Source organism: Anas platyrhynchos, chromosome 8 (assembly GCF_047663525.1).
Source record: "Anas platyrhynchos isolate ZD024472 breed Pekin duck chromosome 8, IASCAAS_PekinDuck_T2T, whole genome shotgun sequence".
NCBI classification, from domain to species: Eukaryota; Metazoa; Chordata; class Aves; order Anseriformes; family Anatidae; genus Anas; species Anas platyrhynchos.
In genome coordinates, this window is record NC_092594.1 from 27,532,636 (window position 1) to 27,559,609 (window position 26,974).

The 26,974-nt window shown below is 42.5% G+C and overlaps 1 protein-coding gene and 1 long non-coding RNA gene across 8 annotated transcripts in view; one reads left to right on the forward strand and one right to left on the reverse strand.

Moving 5' to 3' along the window:
* Nucleotides 1-4,017: 4,017 nt before the first annotated feature.
* Nucleotides 4,018-11,204, reverse strand: LOC140003156 (uncharacterized). The gene is made up of 2 exons (XR_011811228.1): nt 10,373-11,204; nt 4,018-6,538 (listed from the first exon to the last, which is right to left on the reverse strand). It is a non-coding gene; the product is annotated as an uncharacterized lncRNA (long non-coding RNA).
* A 4,456-nt stretch (nt 11,205-15,660) lies between these two features.
* ZZZ3 (zinc finger ZZ-type containing 3) overlaps nt 15,661-26,974 on the forward strand; it is a 62,767-nt gene continuing 51,453 nt past the window's right edge. For 2 of the 7 annotated variants that reach the window (XR_011810941.1, XM_038182902.2), the window contains exon 1: nt 15,677-15,831. The gene's annotated coding sequence lies outside the window, so the exon portion shown is untranslated. Of the gene's footprint in view, nt 15,832-16,216; nt 16,356-26,974 lie in introns of those variants that run through there. The other 5 variants (XM_027463070.3, XM_027463072.3, XM_072041702.1 and 2 more) reach the window with 4 other exon arrangements.

Here is a 26,974-nt window from a genome sequence, read left to right on the forward strand (position 1 = left end):
CAAGATGAAATGTGTTTGTGTTTGAGACAGTTCCAAAGAGATGACTTGCTTGTTTTTAGCTCTTTCAGAACTTTACAAGGGATTTTATGTCACCGAAATGGAAGTAGCCTTTTAAAATAAGACAGTGTGGGAGAACTCCAGATGGATCGCTTGTGTATACTGGCAGGCAGGCAACATTGCAGTGTTTAAAGGAGAAATCTTTACTGTGAAGAGAGGTCCGGTTCACAGCAGAGAAAGAATGCATCTTGGGAAGGGGCTATGGAAATGATTTTTTTCCATAAGCCTTTCACCAGACTTTCTAGATTCTTTGTCCATTTGTTTCCAGTTGAGAAAACATGGCAATGTGTCTGGGTGCCAGGGAAGCTGTCATTTCAAGAAGGGGAAAATTCAGTGGAGGCCTTGTTTGAAGCCTGGGAATCTATATTTGAGCTGTTAAAAGCCTGCTGTTCAGTCTGGGAACTTTAACCCTCTCTTCTGGAGAAAACGGCATGGGAGGTAGGGTACAGCTTACCAGCTCTAAGTTCAATTTCTCTAATTTTTTCAATTTTTTTTTTTTTTGCAAGCAGTACAGCGTAATTGTTCATTTGAACTCTCAGGATCCAGAAGAATGCTTCAGATATTGTGTGATATAAGTGAACAGTGTGATTGGACAGAGAAAGGTTAACCAAAAAGCTATTGAATTAGTAGCAAAATAAGGCACTTCCACAGTATACTTCAGAACCAAGTAGTCTGCCTTTTTAATGAAGCAAGTTAGGTGTAAAATTACCCCCTTGTCATTGGGATGTCTTACTGACTTAAAAGCCAATCTTATCCTTTCCTGTAAATGGAATTTTAGGAAACAAAGGAAGTTCTGGAGATGCTTGTGATGCAAATTCATTTTTTGTTAGTCCAGAAAACTGTTTTTGCAAATAGAGTACAAATTAGTCCTGTGTCTAGGGATGGTGATGTGTGTGTATACCAATATATGTATGTATACATAAAATGACATGCAGTCTGTTTCTCCTGTTCCTTAATTGACCTTTGGCTGGAGGCACTACAGTAATTATTTTTAGTTCTATGCTGGAATAGTGATCTTGAGTAGACGCATAAATGATACTAAATGCCATAATGGGTGTCAGTCTTTCTATCAGTAATGGCCAGAAAGTTTGGGTAAGTTAGACTTAATACACTGTTCAATAACTGTGTCAAGAGAAGAAAGGTAATCAAGCTCAGAATCCATTTTGGTAATTGCATATTTTGAGTAGTATTATCATTGCCAGCTGTTGAGATGCCTGAATGTAGCAAAAACAATTTTTAAGGTATCTTCTGGTATGTATTTGACAAAAATTGCTGTAAGGCAGCGTCCCTTTGGTAAGAAATCTGCCAAATCTGAATTCAAGAGAAAATAGCCACACCCTCTGTTGCTACATGTCCCCAACCATGATAAGGAGATGTTGCATTTGAATTTTACTGCTCTGTGTAGATACTGTACTATGACTTGCAAACCTATTATATGCGGCTGCATCAATGGAACCTACTCTACGTAGTTTTTTATTTGATTAATTTTCCCCAGTGATACTATATATTTTGTATGGAAGTTCAAGTCTGTTTAGCTTTGTCTGGGAGTTGCATAGTCACATGGGAATACTTACTGTTCTATTGATAGAGCCAGGCTGATAGGAATTAACTTCTGACCAAGCTATAAAAGTAGAGATGTCAGCCAACTGCAGCCAACAAGTAGTAGTGTGTTAGTCCCTAATCTGGAGGCTAATTTGGATAACGCTCACAGAAGTCTGCCCTTTCAGCAGAGTGCAACGCTTAGTGACATCTGGAAGAATTTATATTTAGAGCCTTTTGTAAATGTGTATAATCCTGTGTTTCATTAGAGAGCCCCAGAGCGGGGTAATTTCATATAACTAGCTGTTGAGTTAGCAGTATGTCCTAGTGGCAGTTGGATATCAGCATAAAGAGTTGAAAATACCCTTGGCTAAAAAGTATGTTAGGTAGATGAAACATTTTTAATTTGTGGAACAAAAGTTAAATATGCCCATCGAGGCCTGATTTTTTTCTTATGCAATCTGGTGTAATTTGATGTGTGATGATCATGCATTATGTAAGAAACCTGATTTTTAGATTCAAAACTCATACACTGTTTGGCTTTTGGCAACACAAGATATTTTAGGATTTCTTAAAAGGACTAAATCCAAGAAGCTTCTTTCCTGTTTGTATTATATGCATTTGTCTATAATGATATTCATCATATAAGTTCATTTGGAAAAGCAAATGTGAGATTTTGAAAATTTACAGGAAAACTTTCAAATTATCTAAGGGGGCAAATAGATTCTTCAAATTCATCACAGAACCATTTTACACTGAACTAAGAAAATCCTGTTCCATTTATTCCTTTTGAATTCCCTGTATACATCTGGCTTATTGCAGTCTAAGCAGTTTTCTCACTGAAAACCTTTCAGCTCTTCATTTTGCCCAGGAAATGAGTAAAACAACTAGGCTTTTTCATTCTTCCAAACAGATGGCTTTTCTGGCTTCCCTCTATGCTTAAGCCATCCAGAGCTGACAATTAGTAGCAGGAAGCAAAGTAAGAGTTCTAGACTTCTGAAGTATCACAAAGGACAAATTGCTTTCAACATTATTTCACAGAAATTATCTGGTTGCAAACAAACTTTGTTTATTTTGGGGTATTAGAAAATATTCTTTCTTGGTAAGGAAAAAAAATCAGGCTGTTTTCACAATCAGAGGAAAAACATAACTTATTTTCTTGCATGTGTTCTGTAATAGATACTGCTGTTTAAAACTTGTGCCTTGGTTTTAATTGATAGCATCAGTCTAGCTTTCAGCCATTCAACAAGGTGATAAGGTGCTTTTCTCCATGAAAAAATTGTGAACACTGCCATATCATAAGATAAAATGTCACCTTTTTATAATACATCTAAAATTACAGATGTTTGCTGACAATAGCTGAGTCATGTATTTCATAGAAAGTTGGTACGTTTGTCACAAAACGTTCCTCTCTTTTAAATGTTTCAGCTGAGCATGCAGATAAAAAAAAAAAAAAAAAGTCAATTTGTGAGAAGCAGCTCACTAATGCCTGATAGGTTTTATGGATCATTAGCAGTATTACAGGCTTGAAGAGTTAAAAGTGCTGTGTATGGGTAGATGAGTGGATTTAAGAAAACACAATAGGATGTTGATCACTCCAATAGAAAGTGAAGTTGGAGTAATGGGAATACGCTGGTGGTTATGCAGTTCTGTTATGCCTTTATGCAATGCAAGTGAATCTCAATCACTTATTTTTCTTATAAGCTAGTCATTTGTTCAGTGGCAGGGGAGGCGCAAAATTAAAGCGGTCACCCATCCCCAAAGTGTTTACATAATATAAATGAAGTTGAGACGGCATCTTCCAAACATGTGTAACAAATGTATATCCTTTCCGGACCTGTTCCTCCTTTCTCACTTGGAACTCACAAAGAATTGATTATATATTAAGAATTTCAGTAAGTTCCATTTTTGGAATTAACCACATACAAAAGTAAATATTAAAGTACTTTGTTGAGAATAAAGAGGGCAGAGGAGAAGAGGAGACATTTGGTTCCCACAAGTAAGCAAAAACCTAGCTTAAAATAACAGGCAGCAGTCAAGAATGAAAAATAGCAACTGTCTCTTATCTCAAAGGAAAATGCCAAGACCTTTTCATTTTAATTTTGTTAAGTTTTGCCCAGAAATTAAAATTTTCTAGGTGACTAATTTTGTTCTATTGTGTGTGTTTTTTGAATGTATGCTCTGAGACAAGATGTCCTGATACAAGGTTGATACATTGCCTTTTTATCCTTCCTACCATGCTCCTCCCCCCCCCCCCAAGTCTGTGGGTGTCTGTTAAAATGCCCAACCCAAATGAACTGAGATGCAACACGTGCTCATGTTGTGAATGCATGTTCATTTTAACAAAAGCACATACCTTCTTCTGATTAGTACCATGTGTGAGAAACACTCCGTAGCCAATAACTTAGGCTCAGGCGAGGATCTCAGTGAAGTAGTAATTTATTCGCGATTGCAATGGCGGGCGCCCCACAAGCAGGAGAGAGCGCATCTACTAGTTCCAAAACACAGTTTATATACCTTTTGATGGCAGGACCCTCCCCTGTTTCCCCACTGAGTGGGTAATCCAGGTTCACAATCTATCTGATGCTTCACAAACAATGCATAGTCTTCAGTTGCCGGCCTGTTAAATTTCAAATTTCTTTTGACATTTTTACTGTTTGAAGTGGTAATGTTTCTTCACTTATCTGACTTGACTTGACACCGTGATTTTCACCTAATTGTCCTAAGGAGACTGGTTGTCTGCATTTTACAAGGTCACCTGCTAAACTTTCTTATCACTGTAAGCATATCTCAGTACCACATTCCCTCCTTCTAAACAATGTAACTCTGCAAAAACAACATTTCTATTCCCACAATTCCCCCCTTTTCTTTTTTTATAAACTGTTGATTTTTGCAAAACCTTTCTCTAAGGTGCAATTTGATAGACTTCTTCTTCTTTGCTTTCCATCTCCTCATTATCTCCTTATCTGAGTAAGGTGGTAGCTCCATGGTCATTTGTTTCAATAGTGCGGTTTCAGTTAACCACTGTACTAGTCCTCTTACACAGGGGATAATGCAGCAACCAATGGCTGTCAAAACTCCTACAACTACGATCAATGTTGCAAATATGCCTATTTTTTTTTATTTTATTTTTTTTTTTTTCTGCCAATTCACTGGCAAGGGTGGTAAGCCCTTGCAATGCTCTTGTTACCGAGCCATCTGGGACACTATTGTTGGGTATAAGAGTGCAACAATGGTTGCTCAGTATTACACACACAAACACACCTACTTCCTCTGCGAGCATCATATCTAATGCTATCCTGTTTTCCCAAGCCATTTTGCTGGTGGCATCTAGTTGTTCAGCGATTCCTCTCATTGCATCCTTGGTATAATTGATGAATCTCTGCTGATTATAATAGAAATAATTAATCCAATCCACATTTTTATTGATTGTTACCCACCAGAACAGTGACTCAAACCCTGCAGCAATTTGATTTCTGGCTTTATGTTCATCTGGAACTCCTCTAGGTACCCCAATAGAATCTATATATACTCTATCATCAAATGATATTCCTAAGCCTCTTTTACTTCTGGGTATTTGTGATGTTTCTCTTTCAAATGCCAGGGTGAAGGGTATAGCTAATTGAACAAGTGCACAAGTGCCTTCCCAATTAGATGGTAGGGTGGACCGTAAGATCTCCCCTCCACCGTACCACCAGAGATCTGCCCTGGGGATCTCTAGTCTTGAGCAGTTTCCCATCAAGTCCTTGGTAGCACAAGGCAAATTCTCCCAGATGCCAGGTAGCACTCACACCCTGCCGTGAGAGGCAAGCTGTATGGTTACCTATAGCTGTAGAGAATGCAGGGGGAACCGTGATACTGTTATCATGCAAGGAACAGCAAAGAGAGACTTACAGGCCTCATTTCCCCAGGCAGTCTTTTCTTGGTACAATGCAATCATATATCGCATCCCTTGGGAGTCTTTGGTCCACCCCCATGGGAAGGGCACTATCTGGGCAATCGGTCATCCTGAGGCACAAGCATAGCAGTAGCTACGGTTGAGACTCTGGATGGTATATTTGACCCATTCTATCCAGGCATTCACATCCCCATACCTTGTTTGAACTGACACATTTCAGAGGGCCTCCTGTTTTCTCTCCTGTTTTCTCCTTGAGTTTCTCCCTTTCTCTGATGGCAATAGAGGATTGTTTCCATACAGTATTCTCAATCTGGCTGTTGGGTCTCTCTCAGTTATTGGTTCTCTCTGCTCAATTGTCGTTGGGCATTTAAATCTCCACAAGCTAACACCTCACAAACATCAAACGTGACAGAATGTGGTACATAACCCTCTGTCACAGTCACCCGTATTTTGATGGGGTATCCCGTTTTTGCTATTATCTGGTCATGCCTTTTGCAAGTTGCCAATTGACCAAGGCCTTCTCTGAGGCCTAGAATCACTAAAAACAAAATTAGTAATCATTTTTTTCCCTGTCATTATTTTTAAACCTTAGGTTTCCAAATAATTATCAATACAAAAAATAAGATGTACACTACTACTATAACAACCCCCCCTTGGGAGCACTGCATTTCGCTATAGGTCTGTTCTTTCTTTCAATCACAAGTCACAGTCGTTAGTTACCTGTGAAAATAAAGGTTAGTTTACAATTGTAAGCTCTTATCCTGCTCAGAGTCCACTATAAGATTTTTCTATTCAATTTCAACTTCCAACAAGTCTTTTGTAGGAACAGCTTCCCAGGTACTAGCGTCGACGGATGCCTTCACTCGAGTATAGTGAGTCCAACCTTTTCCGCAGTTCTTATGGCTGTTTCAGTGGTTAGTAATTGTCCTTCCCATTCAGGCCGGAGTTGACTCTTTCCAGGTCCGAATCAGGACCCGGTTTCCTGGGTGATGGTGGTGAATGGGGAATTCCAAAGGTGGGGTTTGAGCCCACAACCCACAGGTCCTGAGAAATGACAAAGAAGAGGACAACCCCAGAATACAGTTCTTAAGAAAACTCTCTTGTTTTGAATTGTGGTATCTCATCCCTTCTGCCCAGATAGGGCAATCTGAACAGCATCTCATATGGTGAAATTCCTGTATCCTTTCTTGGTGCTGTTTAAACCTGTAGGAGTAAGCATTTTACCCAAGGAAATTGGGTTTCTAACACTAGTTTAGTTAATTGCTTCTTTAATGTCTGATTCATTCGCTCCACCTTCCCAGAAGAGGAGGGGTGCCAGGGGCTGTGAAAATCCCACTCAATCTCTAAGGCCTGCTTTAACCCTTGCAGTAAAGCTTTACGCCCATCCAGTCACGTGGTCAATTAGGACAAACAAGTAACTCAGTAAAATTTACCTGTATACTTTGGAAAGGTCAAATCCCTGGCTCCCGTCCCCCTCTAGATGGGTTACAGAAGACCTTTTTATTTACCTTTTGACATATAGTACATCCTCTGCATATGTGCTTCGCTAAAGTGTATATTCCTATACAGACATACTTTTTTAGCACAACATCACACGTTGCTTGCACCTCCCAATGACTCTTTTGATATAAAACAGTTAATATTTGCCTCATTATCACTTTATTCAGCATTTCTCTCCCATCAGGGAGTATCCATTTTCCTTCAGACTTCATGGCTCCTGATTTCTTAAAAAAAATCTTTCTTTTAAAACTTTTTAGTTCTTTCTTAATTTTCAACAATTCTTTGAATCCTCTCTGCATTTATTCTTTGTTTTCCTTCAGACATTAGATGCCTTAAATACCTGACTTCTCTTTCTCCATATTGTAATTTATTTATTTTTTTTTTAATACTCCCAAGCCCTGCTTTCCCAGAAAGTTGAATAGCTTGTTAGTAGCTTTCTTCACAACTCTTTTCTCCTGTCCTGACAATAGAAAACGATCCACATATTTGTTAACATTAATACCTCCTCGGGAGGTTGTAATTGCTCCAAAGTCTTTTTTTTTTTTTTTTTTTTTTTTTAGAACTTACCCAAATAGATAGGTGGCCCTGTATAGCCCTGAGGTAAAATTGTCCACCTATATTGTTGCTTCCGCCCCCATTTCAGGGTCTTTCCAGTCAGAGGTGAATATATGTTTGCTCTCAGGGTCTGAGAGCACTCCATTAATAACACTGTTATTCCAGTCTAACAATTTACTAGTTGAATGCCCAATTTAATCATCAAATTCCTTCTCAACAAGTTAGTTCCTGCCTTGGGTACATACAACAATTACCTAGCGATCATTTTATCCCCTAGTCTCAGCTTGGTATCCCCCAAAAGTGGCACTGTTATCCCAACCCCTTCTACCCCCATCACTTTTTAGGGTTTCATTAGTTAATTTAATCCCTGATACTTTACAAGTCAGTAATGACCCCAGTGTATTGGGTTTGATGGCAAGGTTCGGCGGCTGTGAGTGGGGGGGGGTAGGAAACTGCAGTGGCAGCCCCCGTGAGAAAAAACCCAGAAGCCTCCCCGTGGCAGGTAAGGGACAATTTCATCCGGCCCCTAAGGGGCTCACTGCTGCCCAGAGCCAAGCCATGAGCAATACAGTCCGTGCCTCTGTGAGAGCACATCCACGAAAACAAACAAACAAAGAAACAAACAAAAGCCTGCTGCTCAACAGCAGTTGGGAGAGCGAGAAACCCCCCCGCAGACACCAAAGTCAGTGCCGAAGGAGGGGGGAGGAGGCGCTCCAGGCGCTGGAGCCGAAGCCCCCCTGCGGCTGCTGGAGAGGCCCCTGGTGGAGCAGGCTGTTCCCCCCTCCCCGATCCTTGGGAAGCTGACCAAACACCACAGCAAATATACCAAAACTTCTAGACTGTTACTTAGATAATGCCTACATCACCTTTCCCTGCTCATTCAATTTCAAACAGCTCTGTTAAATATTACATGCCACACCTTTAACACCTTCAGCAACCCTTTTAACACTTCCTTTATCTTTCTCCAGCCTGTACTTTTCTAATACCAGCACCAAAGGCTCAGTCAGGGTCCAACTTAATTCCATACCTTTTCCCTCCAAGATACTGAAACAACATATCAATATAGTATATTTCATGCCATTTTCCTTCTTTCTTCCTTCTCCCACTCCAGATATTCCTATTCGAAGTGGCCAGCCTGGCCACACTTAAAACATCTTATCAAAGCCTGTCCCTGCTAGGACTCAGGCCACAACACAGGCAGCCTTCTTTGCCTGCCATTCCTTCATCTCTCTTCCTCTCCTTTCCATCCTGGCCCTGACTCCCCCTGAAGATTTTTCCTCTTTCTCCAACCCTCTGCCTCACTACCCGCTGCACCACTGTCAATACCATTAGTTTCACTCTCTCTCTTTTTTTTTTTTTTTTTTTCCTTCTTATCTCCCCTCCAGACACACACCTCCAGGGCCTCCCGCAGGAGGGTCCCCCAGTCAGTTCACTACATCCCCCCACCTTCTGAAGCATTTTCTGCGTATTTTGCCAGGCTTTAATCACACAATGAACTTTCAAGAGCCCTTGGGATACTGGGTCCTCAGGTCTCATCCCCAAGTACTTTCTCATTCTGACCCCAAGTCTCTCATATGATTTCTGTGTTGCACACTATTATTATTCCAGCCAGGATCGGCAAGTGGGTATTTCTGCCCTGCCGGTATTACCCCTGGTCCTGGAGGATGAGCTCTTTCCCATTCTTGTATAGCAGCTCTCCTCCTGATCATTCCCATTTCTTTCCCTGTAAACAACATACTTACAGACATAATTCCCTCCCCCAAGAGTATAAATCAGGTCGTAGGAACTGGTCTAATTGTTCAACTAGGCTGTTGGGGTCCTCGAATAAAGACTTCCTCTCCTTCTTAAAAGTCCTAACCTCTCTGCTGGTAAGGAGGAGGGGGTAGTTCACCTAAGAGGATACATTGTTAGTGTTAGTACTGTTAGTATCAGGGAAGGCAAAATTCTCAATATCTCTTCTACCTTGTTCTAATTCTTGCCAGAGCCTAGAGTACGATCCTTCTTTAGGGACAAGTGTTAATTACAGTCCCTGTCTCCCTTCCCGGAGTGACTGCTGCTGCCACCAGTTCAATATTAAGATTATAGGGAGCATAACTTGGCTCCTTCTCTAAAAAAAGGAATCTTCTTGTTTACACATAAATTTAAAGCCTGAATTTTCATCAGACCCGTATTTTGGCCAAAATACTGCTGTTTCCTTAATTGGTTCTTTTGTCCAGACTGATACACAATATTTAACCTTTTTTTTTTTTTAATTATTTTTCTTTTACAATCCCTCTAATTTTGGGATTATGTTTCCAATCTCTTATAATTCTTCAGGAAGAACTATTAGTAGGCACTCCCCCAGGGATATCTCCCTGTCCCCTGGAACTCATATTTTCCCATTTTTCCTAACCCTCGCCAGTATGTGCTACAGAAATTTCCCTTCTGCAGTGTACCACACACCAACGTACTGAAAAATGGGGGTGTACCGCCAAGCACTTCCCCGTGCCAGCGTTACCGCACACCTATGAGTTTACCAGATTCCCTGGAACTCGTACTTCCCATCTTTCCTAACCCTCGCCAGTATGTGCTACAGAAATTTCCCTTCTGCAGTGTACCACACACCAACGTACTGAAAGATGGGGGTGTACCGCCAAGCACTTCCCCGTGCCAGCGTTACCGCACACCTGAGTTTACCAGATTCCCTGGTGTACTTCCAAGCACTTCCCCGTGCAAGGATTACCGTACACCAGATTCCCCTGGTGTAGTGCCAGCACTTCCCCGTGCAAGGGCTTACCATACACCAGATACCCGACCCCCAAGGCAATACTTAATATTTCTTACCTTGGTCTGTGCACAGAGTTACCGGATCGATTCTTAAAAACCCGGAGTGCCTACCTTCTTCCTTTCCCCACTACTTCACGGATCCTGCCTCTTTAACCAGTCTCGGGCCCTCTGTCAGCTTTCCGCAGAACCGCCACCGTCGATGCACAGGACCGCTGAAATCAGCGGGGCATGCCTTCCTGCTGCTGCGGCGGTGGGGCTCCCCAGTAGGTGACTGGCTCCCGGACGAGCCCCCAAATTGTGAGAAACACTCCGTAGCCAATAACTTAGGCTCAGGCGAGGATCTCAGTGAAGTAGTAATTTATTCGCGATTGCAATGGCGGGCGCCCCACAAGCAGGAGAGAGCGCATCTACTAGTTCCAAAACACAGTTTATATACCTTTTGATGGCAGGACCCTCCCCTGTTTCCCCACTGAGTGGGTAATCCAGGTTCACAATCTATCTGATGCTTCACAAACAATGCATAGTCTTCAGTTGCCGGCCTGTTAAATTTCAAATTTCTTTTGACATTTTTACTGTTTGAAGTGGTAATGTTTCTTCACTTATCTGACTTGACTTGACACCGTGATTTTCACCTAATTGTCCTAAGGAGACTGGTTGTCTGCATTTTACAAGGTCACCTGCTAAACTTTCTTATCACTGTAAGCATATCTCAGTACCACATTCCCTCCTTCTAAACAATGTAACTCTGCAAAAACAACATTTCTATTCCCACACATGAGTAAGATTACTTAGAGATTTTCAGCTGTAGCAAAATAAATGCACTCAGCCATTAATCCATTTGGGCAGTATTTTCAGTAAAATTTCTAGTCTACTCCCTAGTTCTAATATTTAGACTGACTTTGATTTAATTTGATTTTTTTTATAAAAAAAAAAAAGAGTTCATAGCTGGACAAATGTCTTCGGTGTCATAGAAGAGAAGAGCTGCCTTCTTGTTATGCTGTTTTCGTATCTAATATGTTTCAATCTGGAATATTTTTTTTAAATAATGCACCAAAATGTAGCTAACATTCGTATCTAAGTATCTAACTTTGATGCCTCTTCTGAATTTAGAAGCAGCCATTTAAATGGGAGTACCTCATGAGCAAGGAGTGGTTGCGTGCACTGAATGCAGCCAAATGAATTTTATTGGGAAAGAAAGATACCTACTGGTTCTATTTAACTGTAACTTTCTGGACCAATTTGGATTAGATTGCCCCTACTTTAAATACATGGGCATAAGATGGAAATAAACTAATAATTCCCTAAATGTGTTTAACTTATATGATTGGCAGCTTGATTTTACAGTGTCATACATGAAATCCTTCAACAATCACAGTGAACTCCATAGTAGTCTGTGTGGGGCTTAAGACTCCTAAATAGTTTTAAGAGCATATAAATTATCAAGACTGGAGATCATTCTGTTTAATAAAAATTAAAAATCTATTTTCTTAAAAATTGTAATTGAAGTTGTTTGCATAAAACAAAGTGCCATAAAACCAAGCATTGCTCATTTATGGCTCATGTGGATTTATTTTGAATAGATATTACACCAGGTGACCGTTTATTTGAAGTAATGGAAATACTTTTTTTTTTTTTTAATACTGTATTAGTGAACTGATAAAATTGTTAATTTTAATAAGTTCTAGCAAAATCCTTCACAGTCTCCAATGTAAACTGACCACTGAAGATGCACCTAAATGAGGCAGTAGAGTACCTCCTTGGGCAGAACTTTTTTGGGATACAAAACAACTTTACCTGAGGCAAAATGCTTTAGATAATATCAAAAACAACAGAAAAGCATTTTCAATGTTATTAAGGGAAACCCTAGCCTTTCTCATGTTTGTTTTCTATGTATGGCTGCATGACTGAGAGAAATGTTTAGGGCTCTCCAGGGATTACAGCAGGCAGAGCTGAGCAGCAAAATACAGGACTTCCAATGCTGAAAACAGATAGTGATTCTATGATACATACTTAAATAAATGTGTTAGAATTTAACACTCTTAAAAATGTTATTGTCTTAAACTCAAGCTTCTCTATTATATCTTTAAGCTATTTTCTATAACTATCTTTTTTTTTTTAATTCTTGAGAATGTAAATGTCTTGTGGTTTCTCTCAGAAATACTGCAAATACAAAATCCAAAAAGTCACCTATAAACTATTCACAAACAAAATTACTGAGTTGGCAAACTAATTAGTGCAGAGATTTCTGGCTGTTGTGTTCAGCCAATGCTCATCCAGTCCAGGGTGGTTTATTAGGTTTGGGCAGTACTGTGGAAGCTGACACTATTCAACCTAAGCTGGCTTCAGGAAGAGTCTCTGCTCTTGTCCAGGACTTACTGTGCAGCCACCCAAGTAATTCCACACAAACCTGCCAGTCCAATCAGCTGGCCTTGAGTCAGAGCAAATAAGCCTGAGCTGAACTCTGGAGAAGAATTCAGCTCTAATCTCCCTCCTGTGTGCCTTTTTTACATCTAGAACGGCACCCAAGAACACAAACCCTATGTTTAATTGTGGCGTCAGGCAGCAAGCAGTAGCAGTCTGCTAATGCACTTCCTGGAGTGTGCTATGAAGATAATGAGAGTGGCTGTCACAGAACTAACTAGCTGTCCCTAGGATCAACTCATTTGTGCTGAGGTGTGAAGAGTGAACTTTGTTAATCTTTTTGTTACAAAAAAAACAAACAAAAAAATTTATTTGCTTTATTAATACACTACTTCAGATTAAATAGGAAAAACGATGATGCTGTTTGATGGATTGAAATAAGTTAAAACAATGATGCTACCTTTGAAAGCATGAGGCATGGAACAGCTCCATCAGTACCTGGCCTTGTTGTCCTAGGCAGTGCTTAGAGCACAAATGTGAGCTGGGTTTCAGTTAAGTGGGGGTAATAAAGCAGCTCGTTGTGTAGCAAGTAGTGACTTGGGGTGGGGGGAGGCTGATTAGTATTTTTAGCTTGTCCTTCTATAACATGATGAAAAGACATTAGCATCGTTTTCCCTTGATCAGAATAGGTTTTTACTGCCACCATTGACAAGGGTGGAAAAATTTTATTGCCTTATACATTACCCAAGGCTGCCCGTAATAAATATAGTTACCTATTACTGGTACAAGGCACAAGTTGTTGCACAGAGAAAAGGGTGGCCCTAAGACTTTGGATTGGATTAAGTTTGGTAGGTTACATGAGGAGCAAGGAAGACTGTGGAAGGAGAAACATATCAGAGCAATGTGATGCTGCTAGGCAGGAGTGGGTAGGTTCCTTTGTACTTGGGAGTTACTCAGAAGCTACTACAGGATCTTGCAGGAAAGGGGCAGCCAGATAGCAAGAGCACATGGAAGAGAATTTGAACTGTGGGGATAAGAGAATCAAACCAGAGTTGTATCCAACCAGCTCCAAACAAAGCAGGTTTCTCAAGGTTTAAATGTAAATTCTCTTGGGTGGAGATCTCATAGTAAACCTGCTTGATCTCACTCTTTACTATGCATGGACTGCTTTTTGTTCTTTGCATATTATTATTTTCCTCTGCTAGGGCAGCTGAGCCAAACTACCCTGTAGGTACACAGTGGCTGGATTCAATCCAGGGAAAGCAGGGGGCATGTAAAGGCAGAGTAGGAGCCCCAGGAGTATCCCTTTCATTAGCAGGAGCTATTACCTGAAACATCACACTACTAACAACAGTTGCTCTTTGTTATCACTCCCATCCCTAGACATTACTGCTTCTTAAGCAAGATGGCAGAACATAATATTTATGTACTTAGTGAATTCAAGGCAAATCCTGGTCCAGGGTGTGGTTAGACAATATGAACTGGTTTAATCCTGTTGCCAAAAAGTTACTGCTGCCAAGAGGATAGTCCTGCTCCTCCCCTCTGTTGGCAGCACCTTCTCCCCCACTTCTCACATGCTGGCTCCATTGTCTGTGTCTACTGTAAGCCAATGCAGCTCATTTTTTTTTTACCTGAAAATTAACACCCCAGAAACAGGAACGGTTTCTTGGTAGTTTAGGAAATCTGGTTGACAGTGTGCTCTGATGAGCACCAGTGGGCAGAGGGGAATCAATGGGAGTGCGTGGCTGGCAGCAGGGGCAGCTTGTCAGCAGGCCATCAGATTAGGTCTGCCTATTGCTCAACTGCACCCTTAAGCGGCCATGGGAATTTGAAAAAATACAATACACTTTGCTCTGAAGCAGCTGAGAAGAACAGGCAGTTCTACTGCGAAGGCACTAGCACTTGGCTGAAATGCAGTAACGTCTCCAACCACTGCAGCTGTTTAGCTAAGCGAACATATTTCTAAACTGATCGCAGTTAGTGCTTACAGGTGCTCCTGCAATAACACACAAAGCTCCATTGCTCTTTAAGATCTGGGCACGTGGACAAAAGACTGCATGAGAACAGTGGCATGGGTTCAAGAAAAAAATTTCCTTCCCTCTCTTGTGGGATTTCAGTTGTTTTGAATCTGATGGCAGGAGAAGAGTTCCAAGTCAGCAAGAAGCAGGGAAAAGTGAAAACTGCTTGGGAAAGTGGAAAAGCTACTGAGGTTTTTATGCAGACTCCAGGGCTGCAGAACGAACGCCTGTCTGACTAGACTAGTAATTTGGACAATTACCATTTTATTAAATCTGAAAGATACCGTCTTCACAAAGTACAAGCCAGTCTAACTACCATAGTAACCGCCTTCAAAGGAAATTGAAAATATTTTTCAGTGCCTCGTCTCCTGTTACAAAAAACTGGTTTAGTTTTAGGATTTTCTTGCAATTCGCAAAGTTGCTGTGGGTTCTTAATGTAAAAAGGGTTTTGAATCAGGTAAGGATTTAAATGGAAAAAAATGAATTTTTCTGTTTCTTGGTTAGCTGAGGCTCTTCCAGGTGAATCATAACTGTGAATTATCAGGGAAAAAAAAATAAAAATCGAGAGGATAGCGATAAATACGTGATAGTGCCTCTCCCTCCGTAGGAGCCCTGAGGTAAATGACGCCCTTTCTGAGCGGGCTCCGCGCTCGGCGGTAACTCGGCGACCCCGCGCCGGCTGGAGGCAAACAGGAGGCTGCGGCAGCAGGAGCACAGCCCCGCTGCCTCACTGCCGCTCACGGTCCGGCGGGCTGGGGAGCCGCTCGGCTTCGTCCTCCTCAGCCCCTCGGCGCTCCCCACAGCCCCCTTTCCTGCGGGCGGGGCCGGCCCGGCTGCTGCCCCTCTCGGGGCCGCCCCCCGCCCTGGGCATGCCCCGGGGGGCGGCGGGCAGGCGGCGCCGCGCCGTGCCGAGCCGTGCCGGCCGCCTCCGCCCTCAGCCAGCAGGCGGAGCTGCAGGGAGCGGGTCCCCGCCGCAGCGCAGCGGCGGGAGGGGGAGGGGAAGGAAGCGGAAGGAGCCGCCGCCGCGCTGAGGGGAGCAGGCGCTGTGCGGAGCCGCCGCCGCCGCCGCCGGGTGCGGGCAGCGCGGAGGGGAGGGAGCGGAGCGCGGCCGGGGCCGCGGCCGGGAGCGGGCGGCAGGTGAGGGCCCGGGCCCGGCCCCGGGGGAGGGGGGAGCCGGGCGGGGACGGGGTCGGGACCCGCCGGGGGAGGGGGAGGAGGAGGAGGAGGAGGGAAGGCGAGGGGGGAAGCCCCCACGTGACCAGCGCGTGCGGGAGGAGGCGGCGGCTCGCGCGCCCCGTTCGAATCAGCTGGCCCGCAGCGGCGCCTCCCGCGCGTGCGCGGCAGCTCCGCCCCCCTCCTCTGCCCTCCCCTCCCCTCCCCTCCCCGGCCGGCCGTGCGCGCTCCCGCCCGCCCTGACACACGGCGGGGCCGGCGACACGTGCGCGGCGCCGCGGCCGCCATGTTGGGGCCGAGCGGGCGCGCGGCGGTGCGCGTGCGCGCGCGGGGCCGAGCCGGGTCGCGGGGCGGGGCCGTACGGAGAAGGAGTCGGGGTTGCGGGGGGGGGGGAGGGGGGTGCGAAGGAAGCGAAGTCTCGCGAGGTGCCGCGGTTCCTGCGGGAGCGGGCCGGCTGCGGGATGGCGGCGCAGCGCTGGGCGTGCTGGGTAATGGTACCGGGCCGGGGGGCGGGCACCCCGCGCGCAGCCCCCGCCCCGCCCCCGCCGCCCGGCCCCGGGGCAGCGCCGCGGCCTCGGGCTCCTCAGGGAGCGGCCCCGGCGCGGCCCCGCCTCACCTCAGCTCACCTCACCTCGCCCCGCCGCGCCCTCGCAGCGCCGGCTGCTGCGGCACCGCCGGGCCCGGCCTTACCCCGCCGCCCCTCGGGCAGCCCCGCCTGTGGCCACCGGCACGGCACGGCCCGGCCCGGCCGCCGCTGTGCCGCCAGCCCCCGGCCCCCTCGGGCCGGCCTCGCCCTGCGAGCTGCCCGGCCGGGCCCCCGAGCCGCCGGGGGGGGGGGGGGGTCGCACCTCGGCACGGCCGTCCCGGGTCTCTGCGCCCTCAGGAGCCGAGCCGCTGTGGGGCTGTGGGGCCCGGCAGCGGCCGCCTGGCACCGCGGAGCCGAGCGCCTGGCACGCTGCGGCCCCTCGTTGTCCCGGGTTGGGGAACGTTCCTGGCTTCGGCTGCTCTCGGATGCTGCCGCAGTTATTCTTCCAAGTGTCCCGGCTCGGCGATGGCCCCTTTGTCTCCGGGTCCCCATCTCGAAGGGAGAGCATATGGCTCTTCCTTATGGGGCCGGCGGTCTCTCCCCGAGTACAGCAACACCCGCAGCACTTGTGGTCAGGGACTGGAACTCTTCATATAGCGATGCAGGCTTAGCGTGCCACGTAACTGAGCCTACAACTTTTATAAAATAAGGGGTTATTTGGCTTCAAACTTGCAAGCTGTGTGTTGGGAAGAGGTCTGCAGTCATTAAACGCATCGTGATTGCTCTTTGGTGGTTGTAGGTGTATTTGCTTGTGTCCCGTTGGTGTTGCCTTTATTACTGAACTAATACTGTGCAGATAGAGATCAAAGCTCCAAGTGTGTGCTGTGTTTCATACTGTATAATAACTCATACAACCCTCAAGGGCATGCCTCTTGGGTATATTTCTACCCTGCAGTCAGTTACTAGACTTCCCCCTCTTCTAGCTGCTACAAGGACTGGTGATCCGGAAGGCTCTGTAGCTTGGGGCTAGCAAAACGTGGTTCTTTCTGTAAGCAAGTGGAACTTCTCAGAAAATAGGCTGATGAGTTACTGTTGCAGTTTGTTAATTTCTTTTTCTTTTTTTGATCTTACAATACTGTTTGTCAGGTGAATTATGTTAGTATTTACTTAATGAAAACTGGAAAAAAATGAGAAAAAGTGGTGTAGAGAAGAAAAATTCAATTCCTTTATAGTGATGAATATGTAGTGAGGTGTTAGTGTTTGTAGGCCTCAGTTTTAAAAAAAGATCGGCTATGAAGTGAAATTCTCACCCAGTTGAAGCCACTCATGAAACTCCCTTGCCTTAGAAAGGTCTGGTTAGGATTTTACTTCAGCATGTGACTTCCAGCAAGTCATTCAGGGCATGAACAACTTTGGTTGCAGGATTTCTACAGTGTCTATGTTTACTTAATAAAAACATTTAATGTCCTGAAATTACAGTAAATGCTTTTTGTTTTGGGCTGTTATACAGTGCAGCCATGTGTGTCCGTAAGGAGCAGCAGTTAGCAACCTTAACTTGAGATCATGTTTGCGTAGAACCTAGGCTCTTCTTGCAGTTATCAGCTGTACCACCATTAACTGAAACGATTTGTCTTTGCATTGCATGTCATAAGCATGTAGTTACTGAGCTAAGCTGTATTAGGTAGCTTAGTTACTGAGCTGTCTAGAGCTGAAGTTCAATCGTATGTTTCATCTCATAATATTTAATATTTCTGGAAAATGAGAAATAGTAAATCAGATCTTAAAGCTTGGTGTTGTTACACATTTAATATGCAAAAATAACTAGATGTCTTACACATAGTTTTGGAATGTATCCTATGGGCATCGATTGTGGTGCTGACCAGCATGATTGCTGTAACATCTATTGGTGTTTCTGGCGTACTTGTGATGTGAGATTCAAGTCTGCTCTCTGCCTTATACAGAGTGAAGGCTTCGCTCTCCCAGTATTTCAAGGAGACTGGAAGGAAATTTTGTTACTTGTTCTTCCAGATCTTTCTAGGTACTAGGAGTAAGTTGGCATCTGGTCAGTGATCCTTGTGTGGTTGATACAAGGTGGAAAGACTTCGCTTTCTCTTTTACCACTATGTTGGCTAAGAGGAATAAGAAAAGAGTTTTTAAAAGTACTCATCGAGTTGGAATAGAAGTCTTGGCAGTCAGTCTGTTCTATTCCCCATTGTTTAAGTGTTTGTTTTTTTTTTTTTTTTAAGTAGTCTTCAACATTCAAAAAGCTCTTTGAAGTCTTTATGCATGATCTATTGGTGTTCTCTTTGTTTTGGTTTTCCCAAAACTGGAAGTCTTTGCATTTTGTGGGAATTCATGATACAGGTCTCCTTGGTCAAAAAAAAGAGATTTGAGAGGGAGAGCTTAATTTCAAGATTCAGCACTTGCTTATAGCCACAGATTTACACTGTACTTACATAAATCCCAGAAACACAGTACTGGAAGACCTATTGTTCCCCTTCTTCCAGGTTGGTATAGATATTCTAAGATTATTCCAGACAGATATTTGTAGAACTTGTCCTTAAAAACCTTGATCAAGAAAAAAATCTTCCACCTCTGTAGGCGGGAGTGAAGTTGCAGAAAGCGAGAAACTTTCTCACTTCTGTAGTGAGAAAGGTTTTTTTTTTTTCTTTCTTAGTTTCCAAATTAAGTGTTCTTTGCTGGGAATCAAGCTTCTTATTATAAGAACTTGCTCCTGATAAACTTTATGCTTATGGCTATATTGTTCCGGCTTTAAGAACGTTGTATATATGGCTTCTGCTTTAAAAACCGCCTGTGGTGTAGAAAAACCTTTGTAAGAGTTTATTTTAACTTTGTGAAAACCTTCTTTCAGTTTGAGTAACTCAAAATACCATTAGGAAATGCAGACCTAAACATTGAATAGCATGTTCTCTTTCTTCTTGGATGCTGTTATTAAACAAAAAGACTTTTAAAAAGGTTCTTTGCTGAGGTGCAGCTTCATAACCAAAGTAAAATACTTGGTTTTGTAACATAATGGGTTGACACTTTAATTTAGAATTTGTGTTATAATCTTGGATATTAGTTACAAGCTTGCATTCAACTACTTCACTTAGAGAATTTGTCATATGGGAGGTTTGTTGTTTATATACAACTTTGGACCAAAAGCTTTGTAGATTAAGTTACAATGACCATTCTTTAAAGTTCCTTTAATGTTTAATGCTTACAGTGAGTCCAGTTAAATGTAGAAATGCAGAAAGATCAGCTAGTCCAATCCTCTGGAATCCTTTGGAAGGGCACCAAGATCATTCCCTCTAGTGACAAAGTTCTTTGTGATGCTTCTTGCTGTAGCTCATCACCCCTTGGTGCAAGTTTCACCTGATACTCAATTTCATTTTTTTTGCTTTGCATTAAGCTGATAGCTTTTTGTCTTGTTGCTTCTGAAAACACTCGACTCCCCTTTCAGCAATGTTTTATCTGTTAAATTGCCATTCTCTGCTCTCCATTTTTACTGGTCTATCAAACTTCATCGTAGGATATAGAGAATATGAATGTTGGCAAGACAGAAATGTAATTGCCCAAGATTTTAAAGGTGTTTATACTAGTTCCGTTAAATACCGTATTTAGACACAGATGTTTGCTTTGATTAATGGGATGCACACGTGCCAGACAAACCCCTGTTAAGACGGGTCAGAGTAAAAGCTTGTCTCTAGAGAATACCTGCCAGTAGCAGAGCAGTGGGATTTTTTGTCTGCCTTGTACAGCTCTGTCACGAGACAAACCTAATTCTGTCCTTAAAATGTAGTGATTTGAACTTTGTTTAAAACACTTATTTTCTTTAGAAATGTGAAGAGGAAATGTGTGTGCTTGACAGTTTGCTTGTTGGTGCCTAAGTGGTATTATCCTGGTTTTAGTTGTTGCTTTTCTTTTTGTTGTATTGGTGTGTACATGTGCACATATATGACCTGAGTTTTTTTAGGGGCAGAGTGTTTTTGTTGTTGTTTAGGGTGTGTGTGTGAGCTGAAGTGTTTTTGTAGTATCAGAATATAGCCCAAAATCAAAATTGGAAGAGCTGTGCAACTGGGTTACTGTGCCACAGACAAACATGTTAAAGAGGAAGGAGAGTGCCAGAGCCTCCTTCCCTTGTCTATGTTGTTTGAAAGATCATCTGGTAGAATAAGTCCAGTAGTGCTGAAATCAGGGGTTCTCTCTCCACAGCTAAAGAATACAGAAACACCAAAACTAGATACTGTCAGATGGTTTGCTGTGCTGGTTAGTTACTTGTTAATTACATGCTCTAGGGACATTTCAGATTGAAGGAGTGCAGTGAGTGGAATTTAGCAGGTATATTTCCTGAATTTAATCCTGTTTAGTCTTTCAGCTTGTGACCTGGATGATAGAACAGAGCACATTTACATATTGCCTGGGCAGCGCATATCGAGGGGGCCATACAAGCATTAGAGTATGAAATGGTCCAAGCAAATGGCACAAAAAATCTGAAATACATGGGTGGCAGTTCAGTAAAGAGAAATGCAAAATAATATGTTAGGGTAGCAATAATAGACTTAAATATGAGAAACAACTGGCTGGGCAGGAGCTCAGCAGATAAGCAGCTGTATCACAAAATGAGCACAAATGAGTCATGACAGCGTTAAAAAATCTTACAGGAGTCACAGTGGGACATAAGAAAAGGATTGTGGTTGTGTGTAAAATAGGAAATGCTTCTGCAGTGGTCAGTGTAAGGCCTCAGATGGGGTACTGGCTGTTTTTTGTTTTGTACTTTGAGCAGATTTGGACCACTTGAAGAGCACTTAGGGGAGGGTTGCAGTTAGGACCTTTGGGGAAGGACTGCGAGAACTGAACTTGCTTAGGTTATGGCAGAGGTGGGCAGGCATAATGATAGGCTTCAAATACAGTAAGGATTGCTACAGAGGGGACTGTAATAAACTCTTCCCTCCAGGTAGGGTAAGAAATAATGGTCCTAAATAGCACAAAGGGAGATTTCTGTGCTGGAAGAAAACTTTCCAGCTCTGTGGATAGATAAAAATGGGGTTAGATATCTGAAGGAGGTAATGGGATATCTATTGCTGAAAGTGCTCTAGAAAAAGTTAAATAACCTCATCTTACAAGTGATTTGGGTATAGCTGATCTGGCCTTGGCCACTTGTCAATGTAAGATCTCTGTTTTTATAATTTTTATGATGTTTGTTTCAGTCACTGAAACAAACAACAACAAAAATCAGACTTAAAACCCCAAACATTGTAGTGGAGCAAAAAGCTAAGTGATGTGACAGTCTGTAAGGTTTAGCTTGAGAAAATACAGCAAATATCTCATTAAAAAATTGTTTTATAAAGCCTTTAAAACCTTCTGTATAAGTTAATATGGAAAATAAATAGGCTTTTTTTTTTTTTTAATCTTTGATTTACCTTTTGTGGTTTTGTTTGTTTATGATCGAGTAGAAACAAACTGAGTTAGAGTCAAGGTCTTTCAGAAAACTTTACTGAAAAGAAGCAAAGTTAAAATGACAAAGTCTAAGGAACCAGGGAATCAGGTGCATGCCAAGGCTCTGAAGAAGAGCGAATCATTCAGCTTCAACTTGTCTCTGTATAACAGAGATAAGAGCTATCATCTGGAAGATGTGTTTTGGGGGATAATCATCACTTAGAAAGTATCTTCAGTATCACAGTAGTGCTGTGTAATAGTACCAGTATGGAATAGGATGAATAGAAATACTTGCTTTCAACTACATATACTGTTTCTAAACGAAATCTCTCCTTTGAGATTTTTTTAGGTGGTATGAAAGCAGTTGTTTAAGCTGGGAGAACTAACCTTGGAACAGAAGAGTTACTAAAGCTCTTTAGGATTAAAAGTGCCATGCAGCTAAGCATAGCATTCAGTTTAATAATTTACTCTTTTTTTTTTTTTCTATTAAAAGCCAACTGCCTGCATTTTATGTGACCTTGTTCAAGCTTTTCTTGAAAATTTTTAAAATTTGGCAGAGCTGCCTTGGAGTTAATGAAGAATGAAGGCAAGGCTGTGTCATACACGTGTGTGCTCTGCAATTAGAAAAAGGGTTAAACAAACTGTCACATTCTTAACATTTCAAGAGAGTGTAGAGGATTGAGATAAAATAATGCTTTCAGTCTGTTTCTTCCTAATTGCAATTAGACTTAATTGCATTTTTCTATCTGACCAATGGTATGGATTAAACTTTCTGTACACTTTAGGTCAACAAAGTGTCATCATCCTGTTTGCTGTAATTGATGGGAAATTGCTCACTAAAGCATTGAGAAACAAGGTGTTGGTAACTGATATGGCACTGGTTTGAGGTGCTGACGTGCTGCCTGCTTAAAAATGGCTGCAGGTGCAACAGGACACGGGGAAAGCTAATGCTAAAGGTCTCTCGTACTTCAGTTAAATGTGATTTCAGAACTGTTTTTCTAAAAATTGATAAAGGCAGAAAGAGAGAGCTGTCCCCTAAGTTAGAATGATGTCAAAAAAAAAAAAAGGCATTTGTTCCTTTCCTCATATATTTTAAGTCTTCCGGGGATTTTTCATACAAGTATCACTGCAGTACAGAGGCTTTCTTGTAGAGCATTGTGAAGGGGTCACAGAATCTCACAGTAAGGGCACAAAGGCTTAAGCCTTGGGCAGGGACAGATGCACCTATTCCCTAAGCTCCACCTGGAGAGCTGTTACTGAGAAGGAATCATCAGACAGAACAACTGTCTGACAGCTGAGCTGTCTGGGGGACAAAAATAATGCAGTTTTAACCTGGAGCTGGGAGTAGAATATCCCAGGGTGGTCCAGGGGAATATATGGGCAGTGGCTGACTAAAAGATTTGTAATGGGAACCCATGGATGTTACAACAGATGATGGAGTTTGTTTGCTTATTTTTTTTCTGTTTCCAAGTGTATAAAATTTTGGCAACTTTTAAAATTGTGTTTTGCTAATCTCTCTGAAGTTCGAATATATTGGTACATGTTTTCTCTTCCGCCCACTGCCTTCTTGTCATGTACTTGCACTTTCTCTGTGTATATCTCTGAAAGTCAGAGTATAACTAGCAGCAAGTCTTAGTTCTTTGGTGTATGTTATTATATTGCTTTTGATAGTAACTACTCGATCTAAATTGCTTCTTGAAAAGATTTGACAATGTGTCTGTGCTTTGCTGTGTTGCCAGGGCTGTTCTCTGGGTATTTCCTCAAAAGCGAGGTTTCAGGAAAAAGGAAGCTGATCAGTTCTCAGTTCTTTCCAGTCCTTAGGCTGCAACTTGCTTTGTAGTTTTTGTTTTGCCCTAGAAAGATAGGCAAAAGAGAGAGCTGCTGCAGCACATGATTTTTTAAAAAGTGGTTTTCTATTTTTAGCAGAATCATGGTCTTTATGAGATTTTTTTTGAAATTCTGCTATACCCGTGCATTGCAAAAAGGCTGAATAATCATCATTCAAGGCATTATTGTAGAGCCTGCAGCAGTGCAATTACTTTTCATATATGCTTGCATAGTTTTAAGTCCGTTTGTGAGGAAGTGGTTTCTGACAGAACAGAGTGTAGTTATCTCATTTCTCTTTGCTGAGATCAGCCGCAAATTTCTCTGGATCATGTAATTGGGAATCTGCTGATCCTCTGTTAAGAGGATTCCAAAGATACTTTAGATGGAAAAGGTTCTTCACCAGCTTGCTACCGTCTGAAAGGCAGTGCTGAAAAGGACAGTGAGAAACATTTACTTCTTGTCTGATGTCTGAGTTCAGACACCATCTTGCCCCCACCAAAGTAAAGCCTTTTCAGATTTCTTTTCCTACTCTGCGGTTCAATTCAAGTCTTTTTTTGATGGTGAGTCTTATTTTGATGGGGTTCTTGACACATAGTTTGAAGATCTGAGTTATAGTTGATACAGAAAATGTTGCAAATCCTTAAGAACCCACTTCATTTTATTGGTATGAATGGGTTGTTTTATGAAGAAGCCAGGTTTGCTGTCAGGACCTTCCAAATTCTTCAAGTGTGTAAGGGAACAGAATTCTTGCTGTTGAGATCTAGATCTGTTTTTTAAATGCTACCCCCCTGCCATCCCACCTCACTCCTCCCTAAAAAACCCACCCAACACACCAACAGTCTAGGTAATTCAGTTCTTGTTACTATTTGTGAATTTCAGTTCTGTCACATACTAACTTCAATATCCCTGGTTACAGCACAGAGGTGATTTTATTGAAACTTCCTATACTACCTGAGAGGTTATTTTTTTCTATCTTACCAATACCAGAGGGAATCTTCTGCAGGGATCTGGAGGTAAAGGCAGGCCGGTTACTGTTGCTTTATCTGGTGTGAGTCATCTCTCTGATTTTCCAGGTGAGAGGTAACTCTGGTGATCAGAATGCCGTGTCCTGCTCTAAGGATGCAAGAATGATAACTCATCATGACCTGTAGTTGTGGTTAGATCAATGGTCTTAAAAAAAAAATAAATTGTTAGATTGTTGAAAGTCTCTATTTATATAGCCCAATAAATTCTCCTAAAGAGTCCCTGAGAAACAGCTCTGGGGAGGCCTACTGTGTGATGCTCGTTGTACTGTTTTCAGGCTTGATTCGTGGGTTGCTATAACTTTGTTATATGACGTGTACCAGTCACGTGGACATTTCTTCTTGTTCTATCTGTTGTATCAGTAGCCTGATTTGCAGAAGTGGCATGAGCCATTTGAGCCATTTAAGGTCTCTGTGTATGTGTCCTTTGCTACGTGTGGGCTGCCCTTACAGCTTCCCTAGCTGGTTAGCTCATGCTACTGCTTTGAAACAAAAGTTTGCTTTTCTATACTTCAGCAATTACCTTCCGTGTGTAGTTTGATGACTGTTTCCTCTTGACCCTTACTGACTGTATTTCCCATAACGAGAAGATGTCAAAAATAGCCCAGGGGGTTGAATCAGTAACAAGCACGACCACAGAATGTCTTGCTTCTTTTTCTCTGATGCCTTCTTTGTGCCTCAGGTTCTGTCAGCGAAGACATGCATCAACTGGATTTCAGTTAAACTTCCAATAAAATTTTAACAGTTTTATATTCAAGTCAGCAGTACAGCAGAGTGAAAATGAAGTATAAGAGATGCTGTGACCCCAGCTTTGCACAAGCAGACATGAAGAACATTTCCCCCAAGCAGCTCACAATTCCAGTATGACCTGAGCTATAGCTGGGCAGTATACAGCTGGACAGAAACAGTAAGGCAGCTAAATTGCTTTCTGTGCATCAGTTATCAAATGTTTTAATCTTAATTGTGGAAAATTAGAGTTCTAAGCTAAGCAAAGTAACTGTGCTTTTTATGCTGATGAGGAACTAAGGGATAAGGGACAGCCTGAGAGTAAGGCTTCACGTTACAGCTAACCCGACCCAGTGGCTATCTGCCACCAAAGCACATAGCTCTGGCCCCTGCTTTCTGGTAGCACCTGTGCTCGTTAGACCAGTACAGTACGCCTGTTTTGGGAGCTAAACCAGCCAAAAAATAATGGCTCTTTTGTAGGGGGTTGTGTTTTCTAAATCAGCTCATTGTGAGATCGGATTGAATACTACTAACATGAATGCATAGGAAAAATGAGGATGGTGTGTCAGGGTTACGGGGGAGTGGGATTGCCTCTTTTTTGTAGATTATATCATTTAACAGTAAAATGAAACCTCACCTGAGAAGTCTCACTGAAAACTCAAAAGAGGGAATGACTGAAGGCTCACCAGAGTACATGTCAGGCCTTTTGATAAGGAGTGGGATGATAGATGAGTGTGGTTTTCTTTGCTGTGTTAGAAAGATATGGGGAAGTGGCTACTGGGATAACAGCAAACAAGGGAAATGCCATTTGGAAACATACCTGAGTGGATACAAGTGGAGCAGGGGTAGGTGTTGCAGTAATTACTATAGAAAATAAGATCCTCATCAAGTTGCCTGCTTGGTACAACAGTGGAAACCTTTTTAAAATGACATCAACTGCTGAAAAGAGGGTTCAATCACTAAAAAATGTTTGCCATTGGGTCATCGTAACCTGCACTGTTGATGGATGTGCAGCCTTCAGCACAGGTGCCTACACTGGTCCAACATACCAAGAATTAGTCTGTGAACCCCCAGATAGATTTTCAGTTTTATTTCTTCAGTGTCTTTTTAAATACATGGACATTGTTAAGTTGCTCTTCCTCTCCACTAAGAGCAAATTAAAGATGTTTCTAATGCCTTCTCAACCAAGTAAGGGTAATCCAAACTGTATGTACACGCAAGTCTGAGAAGGAAGCAGCCCCGACCTTACCTGGGGGCTTTTTCAGTGAGCTGACTTGAAATGCATAGCAGCCAATGTGTTTTACAAACATCCTGGGCAAAGTGTGGAAGTGTGTTTGCTAGGAAAGCATTAATTTCATAGCAGATAGTGTTTTGAAATGTTAATGTCAAGGTTTATTCTGAGCCTAGCAGAAGTGATTTATTGTACTCTCTCTACAGTTCCAGTATAAATAAATGTACAAAGGAGGATTCAACCCACATTTTGTAGAGGGAATGCACGTATTCCTTTGGACAGAACATTCAGTATTTTCACGGATGGCCTTAAAGGTTTTTTTCTTCTCTTTTTTGA